This window comes from Choristoneura fumiferana, chromosome 7 (assembly GCF_025370935.1).
Source record: "Choristoneura fumiferana chromosome 7, NRCan_CFum_1, whole genome shotgun sequence".
NCBI classification, from domain to species: domain Eukaryota; kingdom Metazoa; phylum Arthropoda; class Insecta; order Lepidoptera; family Tortricidae; genus Choristoneura; species Choristoneura fumiferana.
Window position 1 is genome coordinate 19111766 of NC_133478.1, and position 18541 is coordinate 19130306.

The 18541-nt window shown below is 38.8% G+C and overlaps 1 protein-coding gene and 1 non-coding gene across 5 annotated transcripts in view; both read right to left on the bottom strand.

The window, feature by feature from the left end:
• LOC141429820 (visual system homeobox 2-like) overlaps window positions 1-18541 on the bottom strand; it is a 145658-nt gene that overhangs the window by 114330 nt on the left and 12787 nt on the right. The window lies entirely within an intron of this gene.
• Window positions 6691-6763, bottom strand: TRNAR-ACG (transfer RNA arginine (anticodon ACG)). Its single transcript has one exon. It is a non-coding gene; the product is annotated as a tRNA-Arg (tRNA).

Genomic DNA, 18541 nt, shown 5'->3' on the forward strand with positions numbered 1-18541 from the left:
GTTCGATATCACGTAACGTCAGAGATTCGCCAAAATTATTTGCAATTGTTATTTCATTTCGAACCCGCCTATCCAGCCTGATAATTAAATTAGGGTCAAAAGTTTTGTTTTGGAGAGATGTTTCAAATTTGAATGTAATATTTTTTTAAAATAATCAATAATAACATTTTCAATGATAAGAAATTTGCCCTAACAATATACTTTTTTCTTAACGTTGGTCATAACTTCGAGTCTTTTAACGCATTACATAGGGTTATGTTTATTGTATGTACAGTTAGCAACAAAGATATGAATACCTACAGCCAAAGTGTTAAAATATGTATACAAGACTTTATTGCCTGAACATTAAGGTCGTGTATTTTTTTGCACTTTGGCTGTATTCATATCTTTGTTGCTGACTATACATAAAAAAAGATACGCTGCAAAACTGTGTGCAATTGCGGAATAATTTATTTATTTTGATTTTTTTTTATTCCAACAAAAAATTACAGCATTACAGTTAGACACCAATGCGCTGTAAAAAGACATAAAATACATTAAAAAAACTGTGAATAGTTATAAATATTTATACAAAGATTGAAAACCTTTGCTGTATCTCATAGCATTGTACACAGCTAACATACCAGCTCTACTATTATTTTAGCTCTAGATAGAGTTGACTGGCATCTCTTTGTTCAAGGCGTCTGCAGCGAGAGGTAATTCCCGGACAGACAGGAGGCGACCCAGATTCAATCGCGGTCGACTCTACCATCAGTGCTAGAGGAGGTACCTTGATACAATGATAGAGAACCTAAGTAGGTTCAAGCTAATCAATGAGAGGGTCGTTACACATGTAACGACATTGATTACAACGATTATAATAACGTTTGTTTTTTATTTATTTTTTATTCGATTGGATGGCAAACGAGCGAGTGGGTCTCCTGATGGTAAAATACCACCACCGCCCATATACATCTGCAACAGCAGGGGTATTGCAGATGCGTTGCCAACCTAGAGGCCTAAGATGGGATGCCTCAAGTGCCAGTAATTTCACCGGCTACAAAATACAAACTGGCCCAGCTGGCCCTACGAAGTGCAAAATTCGAAATTCGAAATTCGTATCTTGTCAACCCGCTGAAGCGATTATTTAATACGAGAGTGAGAGGGACGGTACGATAAGAACTTCGATTTTCGTGGTAGCCCCCCTGACGCGTTTCAAACCTCTTCGCTCTTCTCTACTTATTAGATAATAATTGCCTACTTATTGGACTTTAATTCATAAGCCACCATGGAACCTTTTCAAAGGAAATGTCATTACGGTCTTCCTTGTTAATTAATGCGATGTCACTAACGTTTACTGTGAAATGGTTCTATGATGGCTCATAAATTAAAGTCCTTGACCGTACTAGATAAATTCACGCTCAAATTTAAACCGTATTTAGCCAAGCAGAAGGTTGTTTTCGCAATAGTTTTGCAAATGAGAAAGTCTAGATTGCTTTAACTACCTATAATTTAACAATACACATGCCAATTTTGCAAAATCATTCAATCTTGACAAATGACGAACGCAACTGTTAAAAAAAAAGGTTTCGCATGAAATCGTCTTGGTGGCACTTAGCTTACGTAACTGAAGATAAACAGCTGTCTCCTACCTACAGGTTGTGATAAAATGTAAAATATCAACTAACCGTTTTATAAATACTATAGGTTAAATTCAAAAAGTCAGTATACGATTGGAAGAATAGATTTTTAACTCGTCAGTTTCAGTCACCAGAGGTCACCAGCGACAATAGCTGATACAACAATGTTTTTTTTTTTATTCGATTGGATGGCAAACGAGCAAGTGGGTCTGCTGATGGTAAGAGATCACCACCGCACATAGACACCTGCAACACCAGGGGTATTGCAGATGCGTTGCCAACCTAGAGGCCTAAGATGGGATACCTCGAGTACCAGTAATTTCACCGGCTCTCTTACTCTCCACGCCGAAACACAACAGTGCACAACAAGCCTGCTGCTTCACGGCAGGATTAACGAGCAAGATGGTGGTAGCATCAGGGCGGACCTTGCACAAGGTCCTACCACCTGCGAGTGTGTACAATATCTGATACGATTCTATTTCTAGGGCCGGCCGGTAGGACGGGCCAGCAGGGCTACTACGAAATTCGAAAATCGAAGTACGTATCGTACCGTCCCTCTCACTGTCGTATATAAAATAAGTGTCGTCGGTGGGACGTTATGATACGAACCTCAATTTTCGAATTTCGTAGTAGCTCTGCAGATACTTTTGCGCGATCAGGTGTCTGTCCTTAACCCCGTTATGTTGCCCGATTTGAGTTTCTGCAAAAAATAGCAATAAAATTAATTCGTGCGCATCCAAGACAGAAAGAAAGAAAGAAAGTCCTCAGTCTCTAGTGATCCAAGCGCCATCTACCCAATGAATAGATGAACTGATGCCACAAAAAAAACTAATGTCGTATACCTCCCATGTGGTGTTTTTTTTTCTCATCCAACCTTGTAGTGTGGGACATCGTTGGATAGGTCTTTTAAAACCATTAGGGCGTCTTCGTTTGCAAAATATTCAACTTTAAAGTGCAAATTTTGATTAAAATCGAGCGTCCCCCCCCTCCTAAAATCTAAACCGGTGGGTAAAAATAGCATTTCAATATTCAGGATTAGCAAGTATATCAAACTTACAAGGAAAACTATAACGGTTAAGTTTTCTTGAGAATTAATAGCAGCCTAAGGTATAAAATATACCTAAACTTGGAATATTCCGTACGAAAATACGAAATCCTTAAAAAAAATTACTTAATTTTTTCGTAATGGTTACAGAACCCAATTTCGGGCGTGTCCGACACGCTCTTGGCCAGTTTTATTTTAAAACTGTTAGCGTGAGCGGGACGGCACGAATCGGCACGATCATCATCATCATCATCATGTCAGCCGAAAGACGTCCACTGCTGGACATAGGCCTCCCCCAAGGCTCTCCACTCAGACCGGTCTTGTGCTTTTCGCATCCACCGCGATCCCGCGATCTTAACCACGTCGTCGCTCCATCTTGTTGGAGGCCTACCGACAGCTCGTCTCCCGTATGTGTTCTAGAAAGAGATCACTCGTCGAATCCGACTCGGCTGGGCAGCGTTCGGGAGGCTTCGCAGTGTCTTTTCATCCAAATTACCGCAGTGTTTGAAGTCAAAAGTCTTTGACCAGTGTGTGTTGCCAGTGATGACATACGGATCTGAGACGTGGGCGCTAACGATGGGCCTCATAAGGATCGGCACGATACGATGTTCAAATTGTCAACAAGACCGGGCCGAGGTGTTGGTACACTACACTACAGTGGTACACCACTCGCAATTAAATGAACCCCTAGTGCGGCGCCCCCGTATTAGCCTCGGAATGTTAATACCCGGAGTCAATAAATTAAATATCGGGGGTAGTCGGGTAATCCGCGCGGAATGCGCGCGCGCTGCCGGCTTAAGGCTGCGTTTCCACCAGTGCGATGTGCGAGGATGTGTTTTTTAACCCCCGACGCAAAATAGTTATTTATGTGGCTGGTGCATAATGAGAGGCATTAAAGTACGAGTGTGGTTTTATGAAACGAGCTGAAGGCGAGTTTCATAATAAGATCACACGAGTGTTTTAATGCCTAATTATGTATAGCCGCATACATAACTTTATCTACATGCATATCATAAGTTTTCTATAATATGTTCAGATATGGCCTGTATTTTTCAGTTAGTGTTACTGATAACTAGTTTGAAGTACCTACCAAAGCTTAAATAAAACAGATAATAAAAAAACTAAAGTTTCATTTATAATAATAATTATTATCTACATGCATGTCATAAGTTTTCTACAATATGTACAGATATGCATTGTTAAAAAAAGTATTACCGATACTTTAATGTAAACATTAAGATGCACCCGCAGATACCAGGTTTCTTAATAAAGGCCATTTGATAGTCGTTTCTGAACATATAATAGGGAAGTTATGATATGCATGTAGATAAATACTAAAAATAGGAGTGTTATAAGTGACCGCTATGTGTGTCTGTCTGTCTGTGGCACCGTAGCTCTTAAACGGGTAGACCGATTTGAATGCGGTTTTTTTATTTGAAAGCAGGTTTTTTAGCGATGGTTTTTAGATATGTTTCATCGGAATCGGTTGAGCCGTTTTTAAGATATTGAACTTTGAAGTGACAGTGTCGGGGGTTTTCCAACTATTTGTTGGTTAGTTTAGTCATGAACTAATGGAAATGCGTTGTTTACCTTTATAGCCTCGCTCCGCTCAGCTGTAGCCACCAGAGATTAGTGATGTAACGAATATTCGCATTCGCATTCGCATTCGCAAAATTTCTGCGAATATGAATATCGGAAAAAATACAATTATTAGATAATAGATAGGTTAATAAAATCAAAATACATTCATTTCTTATGTTTTTTATACAAAAAAAATACTTAATCTCGTAATCACATTATCAGTCTTCAATTAATCATTTGGTATTATTTATTTATTTACTTTGCGATGCGTTCGTATAAACTGGGTAATTCTCGGAACAAAGTACAAACGGAACGCACTTCGTTCGAACGAGACTGCCATAGACAATTTGGCGCCAAAACGAAAAACTGAATATTCGCATTCGCATTCGCGAATGTTCAAAAAATGACATTCGTTACATCACTACCAGAGATGTACTGTGCGAGGATAAATAAAGCGTTTCTATTGGTTCATGAAAAAAACATTCCTCACAACACACCCTCATGGGTCATCTTAGGTGGAAACGCAGGTTTAGAGAAATGGTCTAAGGTTCTGATACAGCTTTTTAGTTCGAAAACGACATGAAAATCAAAAAGTTGGAAAACCCCCGACTTGGTCACTTCAAAGTTCAATATCTCAAAAATGGCTTAACCGATTTTGATAAAACGTCTAACCATTGCTAGAAAACCTGCTTTCAAATAAGAAAACCGCACTCAAATCGGTTCACCCGTTTAAGAGCTACAGTGCCGCAGACAGACACATAGCGGTCAAACTTATAACACCCCTCTTTTTGCGTCGGGGGTAAAAACAGCTTCAAAATGAGGCGCTTGAAACGCTCGAATAATGACCCTGATTAGTATTAGTAGAGATGGAGATTATAAAAGTACGAGTACTTTACTTATAGCTGAGGGTCTTGGCCCGCGCTAGTGGCGCCATCTAGGTAGCGCCGCTGCGCCGAGCGCACCTATTTCCATTCAACCCTGCCCCTGCCCTCCGCGGGTCTAATCCGCACACAAAGCGCTTATAACCATAAGCCTGTGTTAAAGCTACTTTTATTGCCATGACACACTGGTGGTAATTAAATTCCGGTAACTGATAGGGTCGTTGGAGTGACTCGTAAATTGTTAGTATGACATGATAGAGGTATAATCGCGTAAGGATTTGCAATCTTCTAGTGTTGCGGGTGTCTAGTATAGAGCTGACTTTGCATCAGATGATTCACTTGCTCGTTTGCCACCTCATTGCATAGAAAAACTGATAATGATGATGATGATCTTACTCGAGAAGCAAGTTTTGGAGTGAAAATACAAAGCCAATATTTTATCGAAAATTAATAAATCAAAGAATAATACTTTTTGTCCTTTCTCCATTTTTTACTTGTACAGATTTCCAAGTCACGTATAATAACAAAACGAACGGACACCACAAACCCTATTTTATTTACTCTAAAATTACCCAGTAGCCTTTATAAACAAGATTCCGAGAATCCACCCCAAAAACCTGCCAAAATTGGTCACAAAATTTCTTAAACCCAAAATGTTGGCCACTTGTGACGCGTAATTATGTTCTCGACTTGACGAGGTGGCGTTTAACACATCTTTTGCTTCAGTTTTTTTGGCTTGGAATAAAAAAAGCAATCGTGGGCTATTTTGGGACATTTTTTCATTTTCAGTCATGTAAAAATAAAACATGGGTTTTTCGTATCAATAAAAATTTAACGAATATGCCTGAATGTAAATATTAGTAATACCTTTGTGGAAATAAAGCCTCGCATTGATAGATTTAAGTAAATACTTTGCGATCAATAAACAAGAGTTAGAAAATCTTCTGACTACTGTGTAGATGGTCCCGTTTGTGTCATTATCGTTTGAATAGAAATGCTTGAGAAAGAGTCTACTTGATTATGAATGATTTACTTATTCTTGTGGTGATTCAAAGGACACAATGCTCCTAAAACGACACTGCTATTGTCACCTCTCGGAAATATCACCGCCCTGTCACAATACTATGTCACGATCCAAAGCCTCTAATAATAGCCGAGGTGGGCCTTTGTCACAATATTTGTGAATGCATTTTTGCGTCACAATAGCAGTGAAAGGGTTAAATATAATATTTGACTAAATAGTAGCGTTTGGTGACGGGTGCGATCACGCCTTCGAGGCGTTGGGTGGGTTAGTTTTTTATCGCATATTTTAATAATTAATAAATTCATATTAAGCCGAAGCATAGAAGAAATCATACGTGATCACATTAAATTCATAAAAATACGTGCTTAATTAAATACCTAATTGGCAAATTAATTTGAAGCGATACATAACCTTTGAAAAAATACATAACCGTGAAAAAAAAATGTTGCTATTATATGTATAAATTTTTTATACTAGTGAATTACCGAAAATAAAGAAACGTAAAAAAAATATGCCGAAAAAAAAGCAAAAAGAAGAATGCGACCTTGCCAGGATTCGAACCTGGAATCTTCTGATCCGTAGTCAGACGCGTTATCCGTTGCGCCACAAGGCCGGTTACAAGTGTCGTCGAATTTATCGATTACAAGCAGCAACCAAGTTATTCGTTATTTATAAATTGTATGTAACCCATAATGTAGGGGGGTTTATGCCCACTTTTTCAAATTGAAATTCTACTTTGATTTTACTTTAATAGAAACTTATTTTTTATTTATTTTGTTTCCTATCATATTGTTGTATCTTGTGTTGTGTTTTTAAGTATGTGTCTATTCATTTAAATAAATAAAGTGTATAGAAATTAAAGGAACTATTAACTGTTCTAAGTTTGTTTTGCTTTTAATGTAAAAAAGATTTATCGTCAAGTAAGTACTTTGAATGTTTTTGTTATGCTTACATTAATTTCTAAGACATTCTTTTTCTACTGACTGTGACTATAAAAAACTTTTTTTTTCAGTTGTCAATCAATTAGGACGTAGGGGCTCGAAGTAATTAAACCGCTATAGGAATACTTGATGGTGTCGGTATTAAGTTAATTGAAAGATTGAACAATTGTTTGAGCGTAATGATTTGCGAAATCCGCCCTTATTGCACAGCGCACAGAAACTTTTGTTTTTGTCTTACAAGTATTATCAGTACCATCCATTATAAATTCAACCTTACCACTGTTCGTTGAAGGTTTAATTTTGTTCAAGAGATGCACATGAAAAAAAATTGTGCTTACTACATTTTAAACTTTATTTTTGATGAGGTAGAGTGGATATTGGATTAAAGTATTTAGGACAAGGGCCGTGGGCGAAGTGTGAAGCCTAGTGATGGGATTTCGGTGTTTTTTACGTTTTATTAATTAGCACTTTCATTTCTTTTTTTTTCTCATAAAAATATTAAAAAATGTAGGTAAGTAGATTTAATTGCTAATTTTTGATACTAACCCGCTGTTTCACCATCCATTGATTAAAAATATTTGACTGATAAATGTGATGCTGTCTCTGTTTGTTTTGTTCGAATAGACGGAGACGGCATCACATTTATCCGTCAAATAAAATTTATCAATGGATGATGAAACAGCCCCTAAATACAGTGTTACAAAAATATCCATAAGGCGGAAAGGTTAAATAAGGTAGGTATGGATTATTTCAACTTTCAACGAGTCGATTGACAAATTATAAGAACTACACCAGGGTAGTAGGTTTACCGAAAAAAATATCAAGATATTCGACATTGAAAATGAACCTTATTTTAATAACATTAAAGTAAACAGTACAGAAATTTTGTTTGCGTTTATATCTAGTAGGTAACTTCATCATCAAAATCATGTGTAAGTATTAAATGCAAACCACCTCCCATATTTTTTCGCGGATGTTATTCTGAACATTTTTTTTTTTATTCGACTGGATGGCAAACGAGCAAGTGGGTTCTCCTGATGGTAAGAGATCACCACCGCCCTTAAACATCTGCAAAACACAGGGGTAATTGCAGACGAATTTGCCAACTAGAGGTCTAAAGATGGAACCTCACGTGCCAGTAATTTCACCGGCTGTCTTACTCTCCCCGCCGAAACACAACAGTGCAAGCACTGCTGCTTCAAGGCAGGATTAGCGAGAAAAGATGGTGGTATTAAATCCGGGCCACCTTCACAAGGTCCTACCACCTGCAAAAACACATTATTTATACCCTGCCTACTCGTATGTCTCTCCGACAGTTTTACATACATACGCTCCAAAAACATAATCCTCTATTGGGCAATCGGGTAAAAAAAAGGACGTACTTAAAGCGTGTGCGTGTGGGTGTGCTGCTGCTGCATTCGGAGCATGTTTACAGATTTTCCGAACTACTTAAAATAATTGGTTTAACCCATTAGTTGTGTTAATGTAGTTAAACCAGCAACAACTGTCAGCTAATGTTTAAGAACATCACTACCCACACCAAAGGGGTTGAACAGGGTTAATAGCAGGCAGTTAGGGTGCATTGTAGTACGTGTGAAGAGAGCACTAGTTCACACCAGCCCCGCCAGGACGACCAGCCGAGCGCGCCCCCTCCCTGCCCCCCACGCGCCCACCAACCAAGACCAAACCGGGGGCTCCCAGGACAGAACCGGGGCCAAGCTACGCTGGCTGCACTTGACAATACTTCAAGAAAAATCCACTAATCCTTGACCTCCCCCGTCTCTTCGTTTAATATGAAATGTTAATACAATTGCGGCGCGTAGAAACGATCCGAAAGCTCCTCGTATAATGGACGAACTTAGGCTTCAGTTTGAATGGGATATTTTTTGGATTTTTTCTAGGTCCGATCTTGTTTGGCTTAGAAATCTTATTTTTATGTTCATTTACTTTTTAGGTTTGTTGTTTGGGTGGATTTGTGTCGTAAGTTTCTTCAGAATTGCCGGGCAAATTACTTCATATTTCTACAATACCGATACGCATTTTGATTTTTGCTGCGCCTCGTACCGCTCCGCATGCGCACGTGCGAGACAATTACATCTGTGCGACACATAAGTTCATGCATATGCGATGTGCATTGCGATGTATTACGTCGATGAGCTATTATATTATATAATTATCGCTCATAATTTAGCAGTCGCAGCACTTGAGATTTTTGGGTTTTATACGAGTATAAGCGTACATCCACTGCACATCTCTTTCCCGTGGGCCGTGGGAATATGTGTGTATCCCGTGTGGTATAACATTATTTTCGAGATCCAAACATTTCATCTATCCATACATTATTTCCTCCAATCGTTTGTGTGTGAAAGAACAACAACATACCTACTCAGGTAAAAAAATGCATGAAAGATATTCATGAATGGATGTATGTTGGGCATTAGCAGCACGTTGGCCTAGTGTTGACCTATCGCCTCTCAAGCAGAGGGTCGTGGGTTCAAACCCCGGCTCGCACCTCTAGTTTTCGAAATTCATGTGCGGATTACATTTAAATTTACCACGAGCTTTGCGGTGAAGGAAAACATCGTGAGGAAACCTGCACAACTGCGAAGCAATTCAATGGTGTGTGTGAAGTTCCAGTCCGCACTTGGGAACTATCAAGCCCTCTTGTTCTGAGAGGAGGCTGTGCAGCAGTGGGACGTATATAGGCTGGATGATGATGTTGGACATTTAGATGTTTGAATTTTTGATAATCCATCGCAAAAAACGGCCTAATGAATTTGAATCAAAATTTGCACATATAGTTTATAACCTTTAAATTGTTCACACACACATACTTAGATTCATTCTAATCCTGAAAAGAATTGAAAAATTTCCTGGGGATAGCGATAAAAAGTACCTACCTAGGTACTTCACAGACGAGTGACGAGCTATAGCTATTTTATAATATTAGTAGAGTTTATATAAATTGCTATTATTTCACATAAACGTTAAGGTTTAATTGAGTGGAATTGTCAAATAAATCGCCTCGAGGCGGCGGTAATTGGTCCACTACGGCGGCTTAATTGCTGGATTACGCTGTTATTCCATTACGCTTTCATCGCTACAGCTTCGGCGAGCTTTGAGCAAGCTTCGTCCTGTAGCTTACAGTACCTTTATCTTTCCCAAATACTGCTACGTGAAGTTGATCAGGCTTAGGTATAAGTCACTAACATTACGGTATTGGGCTACCTATTTCTTATTTACTGTAGGTATAAATTAAATAGCTTGGTAATGCGTGTTATCGAACAGCACAAAAAAAAGCAGCTCTAAGTGACATATACTTACGGCACAATGTCTCTAATTTTTCTCTCTTCTTCTATTTATGTTTTTACTGTGTTTTTATTGTGATGTAGTGTGTTTTTGTTGTCAATAAAAGTTGTGAGTTTGAGTTTGAGTTTGTATATAAAGATTTGAAAAGGTTACTTCATCATTTATTATTTATTTATTTATCATCCGAGGCTTTACGATGTAGTTCTCAACAGGCTCTGTGCGGATTGGGAACTTCAGACACATTAAACAGTAAGAAGCAATTTAGCTTCGCAGGTTTGTACTGGTTTTCTTACGATTTTTACCTTCTTGGCTAAAATTTTAGCTCTAATGGTAAGAGATCACACCGCCCATAAACATCTGCAATATCATATTGCAGATCATCCCAGCCTATATACGTCCACTGATGGGCACAGGCCTCCTCTCAGAACAAGAGGGCTTGCCATACTCCCACGCGGCCAGTGCGGATTGGGAACTTCTTTCGCAATTTTTAACTCTCACGTTTCAAGAGGTTTACTTACTTGGTATAAAATTTCAATTTTGTATATACGAAAATTTAACTTTATTTTATAAAAGTAAAAAATTAAACGTATCAGCTCGCGATTATTTGTCATAAAGTCCTCACCAAACTCAAATTGCAATTTCACGCATAAAACTGAGGTCTTTGTCAGTCCACAACTAAGCTCGCCCTCAGAAAAGCGCTGCAAAAACCGCATCTCACAAAATTAAGACCAATTAAAATTTAAACAGGCCAAAAATGTCAATAGCATCTCGGTTTACCGGTCGGGTAGACTGGAGGCTGGCTGCCTTTGTTGATTGCCTGAGTATCTGAAGATGCGCTAGGCATAGCTGGTGATGCACATGACTTGGGGAGTACCTAGCTTTGTAGTGGGAATTGGGAGCGATGTCGTAGGTGTAACGTGGCCTTTAACTTAATAAATTAATATTAAAGGAATAGTTTTCGGATGTTCTTTACGGGAGTTAAAAATGCATCCCCTGGCTTAATAGCTATGTAAAGTGTGTCAAACTGACCCCTTTTAATACCATGGACAACCCAACAGTGGTTTTTGGTGCCATCCATTACAACTATCACGAGTAACGATTCTAGTTCCAAACTGTTCGGAAAGGTGGAAGAAATGTCTCTTCTACTAAGTCGCTACACTCTTAACAGAATAGTCTGCGTTGAGGGTCAATAATGATCTTTTCACACCTCTCCTTCAGAAAAGTAACTTTTCCTCCCTGACGAGAGGGAGCAAAGTGCAACTTTTCTGATCAAGGCTTTTCTAAGCGTTTTATTGCAAATGCCATTTTTTTCAAGTTGATAAAATTGTAAAGCCACGCCATTTTCTATGCTGGTTGTTCTTTAATAATATTTAGATTTTTCTTTTTCAAGTTTCTTAAAGCTCGGTGTGAAAAGTTGTATGAGCCACTCGGGAGCAAAATTATTTTCATCTTGGGCGTTAACACTTGAATCCCTCATTACGCTCAGGATTCTACTTTAGAATCCCTCGCTACGCTCACGATTCTATTGTAGAATCCTTCGCTACATTCTGGATTCAATGTACGCCCTCGCCGTAAATACACCATTTTGCTCCCTTGTGACACAAATAACTATTCATGGCATCTTTTGGGAAAACACCGTGGTGATTTCCCTTTAGCGTCCACACCACAGTGCTGGAGTCCGGAATACCTACGTAGTTGGCAATAAATATCACGGGACACTTTGATACTAATTGACCTGAGCCCGTAATGCCTAAGGTTTCTGACGCTCGTGATCGCAATCAAATAACAGTTTTTGTATGCGAAAGTCACCTGACAACAAATAAACATGGCCAAGACTCGAGCAGAAACATACGTATTGTAGCTGCCGAAACCCTGGCTGCTGAAGTAGAGGGTTTTCTAGTGATGCTTGAATAAAGCTTCGATAAAGATTCGACTGTAAGTATAACTTCGGAGGTAGCTGGTGTACATAGGAAAGTGCCTAAAAATGTGTGTCTTTTGACGGTTACATAGCTTTATATTCCAGTACATGCGAAGCTGTGATTGGTCAAAATTTTAACGTTATGCCCTCTGTAGTGCGTTTTGATTTTACTGTACAGCTTAAGTAATTTTATGTATAAATTTAAAACATAAATGATAAATTAAAAACAGTTGCGTTTGCAACACGTATTATTTGTAAAATATCTGTCTCGACCGGAGATGGAACTCGGGATATACTTTGTAGTCAGTTTCTAACCTGCTAACCTAACCTAACTAGGTACAACCAAGCTATCAAGTCGTCTACGTATATTATCATAGCTATGCCTTTACTTCCGTCAAAACAGTTTCTTGGCAGCAATTTAGCTTCAAACAATCCCCATTCATCGATCAGCTTCAAGGTAGCTCGCCCCGGGCCTGCCTTCCGGAGGCTAATGAGCTGTTGGGGCCGCGGAGGCTGCCAATTAACTAAGCTTTATTAGGCTGTTTGGCTTATGATTATGTCTCATTTCGCGCAGGGAAGCTTGAGGCTGCTCTCGAGTGTTGTAGTGGTTTGTGACAGACTGTGAGGCTTAAGGTCGCGTGTTCGATTCGAATGCTAATAGCAATTTTAAGATGAAGTTTACCCCTTTGACCAAAGTTAAAGCCAAAATTGACCAATGTATGGAAATAATAATTTGTCACCCAGTTTTAATTTTTGATGAAAAAGGGGTTAAATAGGTTCGAAAAGGAAACAAAGTCCACCTATATACTCAACATATTAAATATAATGACCCGGATAACTCACGTCTTAAATCGAGTTTAGCTCGACATGTTTCGGGCTAATCCGTAGCCCTTCGTCTTCGGAGCAACGTGACTCAGCGGCTGCTGCAACACGCGCACTGAGTCTCACGGTAGTTTCATGTTCAATATATACTCAACCCCCAGAGATCATTTCTACTAAGTCTAATTAACCCTATTACTTATTCTGTGGTCTAACGTCAGCTAGAAGTGAAACGACGAGAGTGTTCCCTGTTCATTGCGCGACCGAGACCCTAATCGCATAGGTAGTCGTTATCTGACAACACACGCGACGCAATGAATATAGAACACGCTCGCCGCGTCGCTGCTCGCCCCGCTATCCGCTGGCGTCCAACTCACGGTTTGACTGCACAGCATCTAACACGATACGATATTTATTTTATCAAAACAACTTTAGTTTTAGATTATATCTATTTTAAGTTTCCGCTATGTTGATTTTTCATTAGGTATACCGTCTACTCATGTTCCTGTTGTCCTGCCAATCGTTCAACGATTAACTGGTAGAGATCTCTTATGGTATAAGTTCAGTTTTTTGCAGTGATCACTCAGTTTAATCTGTTTTTCATGTAATTTATGTACAATAAAGACTCATAACGTAACGTTTGGGCTCCACAGAAAACCAGCGTTGCTGCACATAATGTGCGGCAACACATGCTGAGTGGAGACCCTTTTTGGTATCCTGCCGTGTCACCAAGTAACATAGTTTTAGTGCTAGTTCTATTCGTAGTTTTAGGTGGTACTTATGGAGCCAAAATAAACCTTTCTTTCTTTCTTTCTTTCTTTCATACAAAAAAAATACTCTACATACAGTTAACTGAGAAGGTCGAGTTACCGCATTAACAACAAGCTTCTATGTGTATTTTATTGCCTGTTGGCATATTATGTAGCAAACAACAAAACAATAAAAGAAAAAAACAGTTAAAATTCTGTAATAATTTATTCCGTCGCGACGTAAAACAAGTTTTGTTGCCCAGGAAGGATTCTATTAATCCCCTTCGTTTTTACGGCGGCGTAAACTTGACGACCACAGGCCCGGGACAGCCCTTTAACATACACTAAAACACATATATACATACAAACATGTCTATTTAACAGTGACGTAGCCACGTAACTCGGTTTTCACCGCCTGTTACATTTGCTATACTTGATGACTGTTTACGTATAAGTCAGTGATGATAATATAGCAAAGGTTGTGTCCAGTCCAACTGCAACATATTTAACACGTCCTACTCGCCCTAGATATAGAATCGTATCAGATACACGCTTTGTTATGTGATACTTATTGGTACTAGGGCTGTATCTACATGTACACCAACTGCGAGTGTTTCATCAGAACAAACCTAGCTCTCGCTTCTCTCACCCCTTCATCACTCGACGCTTTATGGGACGTGTCTTTTTACAACCTTTTATTTAACGTGCATCATTCGTATGTAAGTTACCTATATATGTTAGTATTTTGTGGTTTATACATTTGCAAATCATTTTCGGACTACTTCGATAGTGTTAATTTAGGATCGTCTCCGCAGGACGGACTCTTCAGCAGTTAGCGTGAATTTAAAATTTAGTAAGGAAATGTAGTTTGGATGACAACGCAAGTACAGACAACAAAAAATACAGTCAGCAAAATAGATTGTAATAAATAAAGGATTTTTTCAATGAAAACAAAGGTATACTTAAATGCCCTTGTATTTAAGCATGACTAAATTTCAAAAATAATTAATGTTATATTTTTGCTAGAAAAAATCGCCTGTTTATTAGTCTAGCTTCGTTATTAACTTGCCCCTTTTTTAAGGTTCCGTAGCCAAAATGGCAAAATCGGAACCCATAGTTTCGCCATGTCTGTCTGTTTGTCTGTCTGTCCGTCCGCGGCTTTGCTCAGGGACTGGCAATGCTAGAAAGCTGTAATTTTGCACGAATATATATGTAAACTATGCCGACAAAATGGTATGTACCTACAATAAAAAAAAAATATATTTTTTTTACAGTACCTTCCGTAGACGTAAAGTGGGGGTGATTTTTTTTCTCTTTCAACCTTGTAGTGGGGGGTATCGTTGGACAGGTCTTTTAAAACCATTAGGGGGTTGCTACGAGTAAAACCATTTTTTTGCAAAAAATTGAACTTTAAAATGCCAATTTTCATTAAAATCTAGCGTCCCCCCCCCCTCTAAAACCTAAACCGGTGGGTGGATTCAGGATGGTAATAAGCATAGCAAACTTACAAGGAAAACTATAACAAGGGTTAAGTTTTCTTGAAAATTATTAGTAGTTTTTTTACGAAATGGCTACGGAACCCTATTTCGGGTGTGTCCGACACGCTCTTGGCCGGTATTTGTAGACAGTGTTCAACATCATTTATAATGCTTCAACTGAATACATTATCGCTGTTTTTCCAGTGTTTCAAATAGTCTCTGAGATACCTACATCCAAGTCAACAACTATGTACGAAGCAACGGGCATATAGCTAGGTACAGCAGTCTGGCAGCCACATAGGGCGTGTAGGCATGCCTGTGTTTATGAGCACATCGCCGCTCGCCGCGAATGTCAATTGGGTTTTTTATCGTGCCCCCGAGGCGTGAGATCCCGCGGGCCGCGCCACGACACACGTGCGACGTGTACTATAAAGAACCTGGCGTATCGATTTCCAAATTAGTGAAACTGTTGCTGATTGGAAAAACAAAGGGTTTCTAGTTTTTTAAGGTACCTATTTAAAAAAAAAACGAATTCAAGATCATTTTGTTGTTTGTCTGTCTGTCCGCGGCTATGCTCAGAGACGGTTAGTACTAGAAAGCTGTAATTTTTCATGAATATACATATTAGTCACGCCGACATAGTAGTAAAATAAAAAAAATTTTTTTTTTTTACTGTAGGTAGGTCCCATAGCCCCCATAGACGTAAATTGGGGGTGATTTTTTTTATCGACGAACCCTATAGTGTTGGGTAGGTATCGTTGGATAGGTCTTTTAAAACCATTGGGGGTTGCTAAGACGATTTTTCTATTCAGAGATATGTTTGCGAAATATTCAACTTGTAAGTGCAAATTTTCATTAAAATCGAGCGTGCCCCCCCCCCTCTAAAATCTAAACTGTTGGGTGGAAAAAATTCAGAATGGTAGTAAATATATCAAATTTGCAAGAAAAAATATTGCTAGAGAATTATTAGTAGTTTAAGAGTTAATAGTAGCCTAAGGTATAAAACATATCTAAACTTGGCAGACTCCGTACACAGTGCGAAATCCTTAGAAAAATATGACTTCATTTTTTCGTAATGGCTACGGAACCCTATCCTGGGCGTGTCCGACACGCTCGTGGCCGGTTTTTCCTCTGGAATACGTGGAGGTTTCAAGCTGAAATTAATAGTAAATAGTCTAGTCTGCTACCCCTTGGAGTAGTAAGAAAATCAAACTTCGAAGTCAAATCAATCAAAAGATAAGCTTTAAATACATGAACGGCACAAATTTGGCCCACTCTACATACAAAATTACCTATTACTGCATACATTTGAGGGCCAGAATTTTTGCCGCTCAGGACCCTCCTTTGGGCAGTCGGATATAAATTATGGTAATGTTTCAAAAAAGCTTATATGTCTATTTATTTGATTCTCTCCATAATCTAAACGGCTGGGTAGTTTTCATCATCATCGAAACAGTGAGAGAGACATAAGTAAGGTAAGTATATCCATACTAATATTATAAATGCGAAAGTGTGTTTGTATGTTTGTCCGTCTTTCACGCCGTAACGGAGAGACGGATCGACGTGATTTTTGGCATAGAGATAGTTTACGGACTCTCGAGTGACATAGGCTACCGAGGGAACAGCGCGCGATAACCGAATACCACGCGGGCGGAGCCGCGGGCAAAAGCTAGTATTAATAATATACTCGTAGGTAAAGTTAAGTCATGGAGACATCTCTCCAAATACTGTAAGTAGATACTGGGCCAATGAACTTTTTTACCCACACTAATCTGTCCGCGACATTTTTCAAACAATTGCAGATTTTTGTAAGTAAACATCACTGATGTATTAAACAGTTTAATACATCAGTGGTAAACATGTTTTTTTCTGTAATTTAATAGATGGTGTGTATACATGAATAGACATGCCATCCTGCGTAAGTTCAACCTATTAAACTGTGAAATATCTTGTTGTAAGTACGATTTTTTGGTAACGCCATAGACAATTTTTTTTAACGCAGGGGACGGCCATCTTGTGGGTAAAATAGTTGATTGGCCCTACTACGAAAGATTACTAACACCCGTTAAAATTACCTAGGTACATTTACTACAATAACATAACATTACGAATATCTAAAAATTCTCTTAACCGTCCGTATTTACTAACAAAGTACAAACAAACAGCCCGATTTCCCTACAACGAGGGTATCGCTCTAAACAACGCTGGCGAAAAATCTATACCGCCCCCCTTCCCCCTCGAGGGGTTACTTTTGGACTTTTTAACCCAAGACGACTCAATTCTCTTACGTTATTCTAAAATGCTCGAGAAGAGTGAGCCGGATTTATAATAATGGGTTTTTATTGCAGGTTCAGTGGGTGTAAGTTTCAGTACCTATTATAAAGGTTTGACATTCGTAATCTTTACTTTTATGTGTCTTAAAATACTTATGAATAGTCTGTCGTTAAGTCCCAATCGTATTCATTGATGTTTCTTCACGGACTTTCGACATTTCTGTGTAAACTTTTCAGGAATGTATGTATAATCGGCCAAGTAAATGCTTAACGGACTATAATATTTTGATTTTGCTACTATAATTTATTTCCGACCTCAACCAGTTATGGTCGAAACAGATTCGATCGCCTGGGCGTTGATGGTTGGTAGAGTAGGTGGTGGTGGTGGTGTGTCCTATAATATCCTGATGTTGACGAAACCGCTCATTTGACTTTAGGTCTCACCCTTACTTCTCTTTCATTGCAGTTTCACGCAGTATTTCTAAAAAAATGCTCTCAAAAAAAAACGGTACCCTAAAAAGTAAAGTCTCCATTCGAGGGTGCTAGAGGGGGCAGGATTAGCATTTAGGCGGAGGGGGGGGGGCTAACGAGCACACCCTAATTATGAGCTGACCCGGAGGTGACGACCTTTTTGTCGGTAACTGTACATATTATTTACACTTTTGTGTTATTTACACCGACGAGCAAAAATAACGGGACACTTCCCATGTAATCTCCATACAAAGTGGCTCTTTATTTTTGGTCCCCAGTATAGTCTTATAGTATACATATTATCTCTAGTAGGATAGCGCAGTTAAGTACTAAAGTGATAAAGAAAAGTAGTACAGTCAATTTATAAGAGTGGGATCAGCGGAAGAGATTGTACGAAAGGAAGCATTAGACAGAAACAAAATTAATAAAAAAC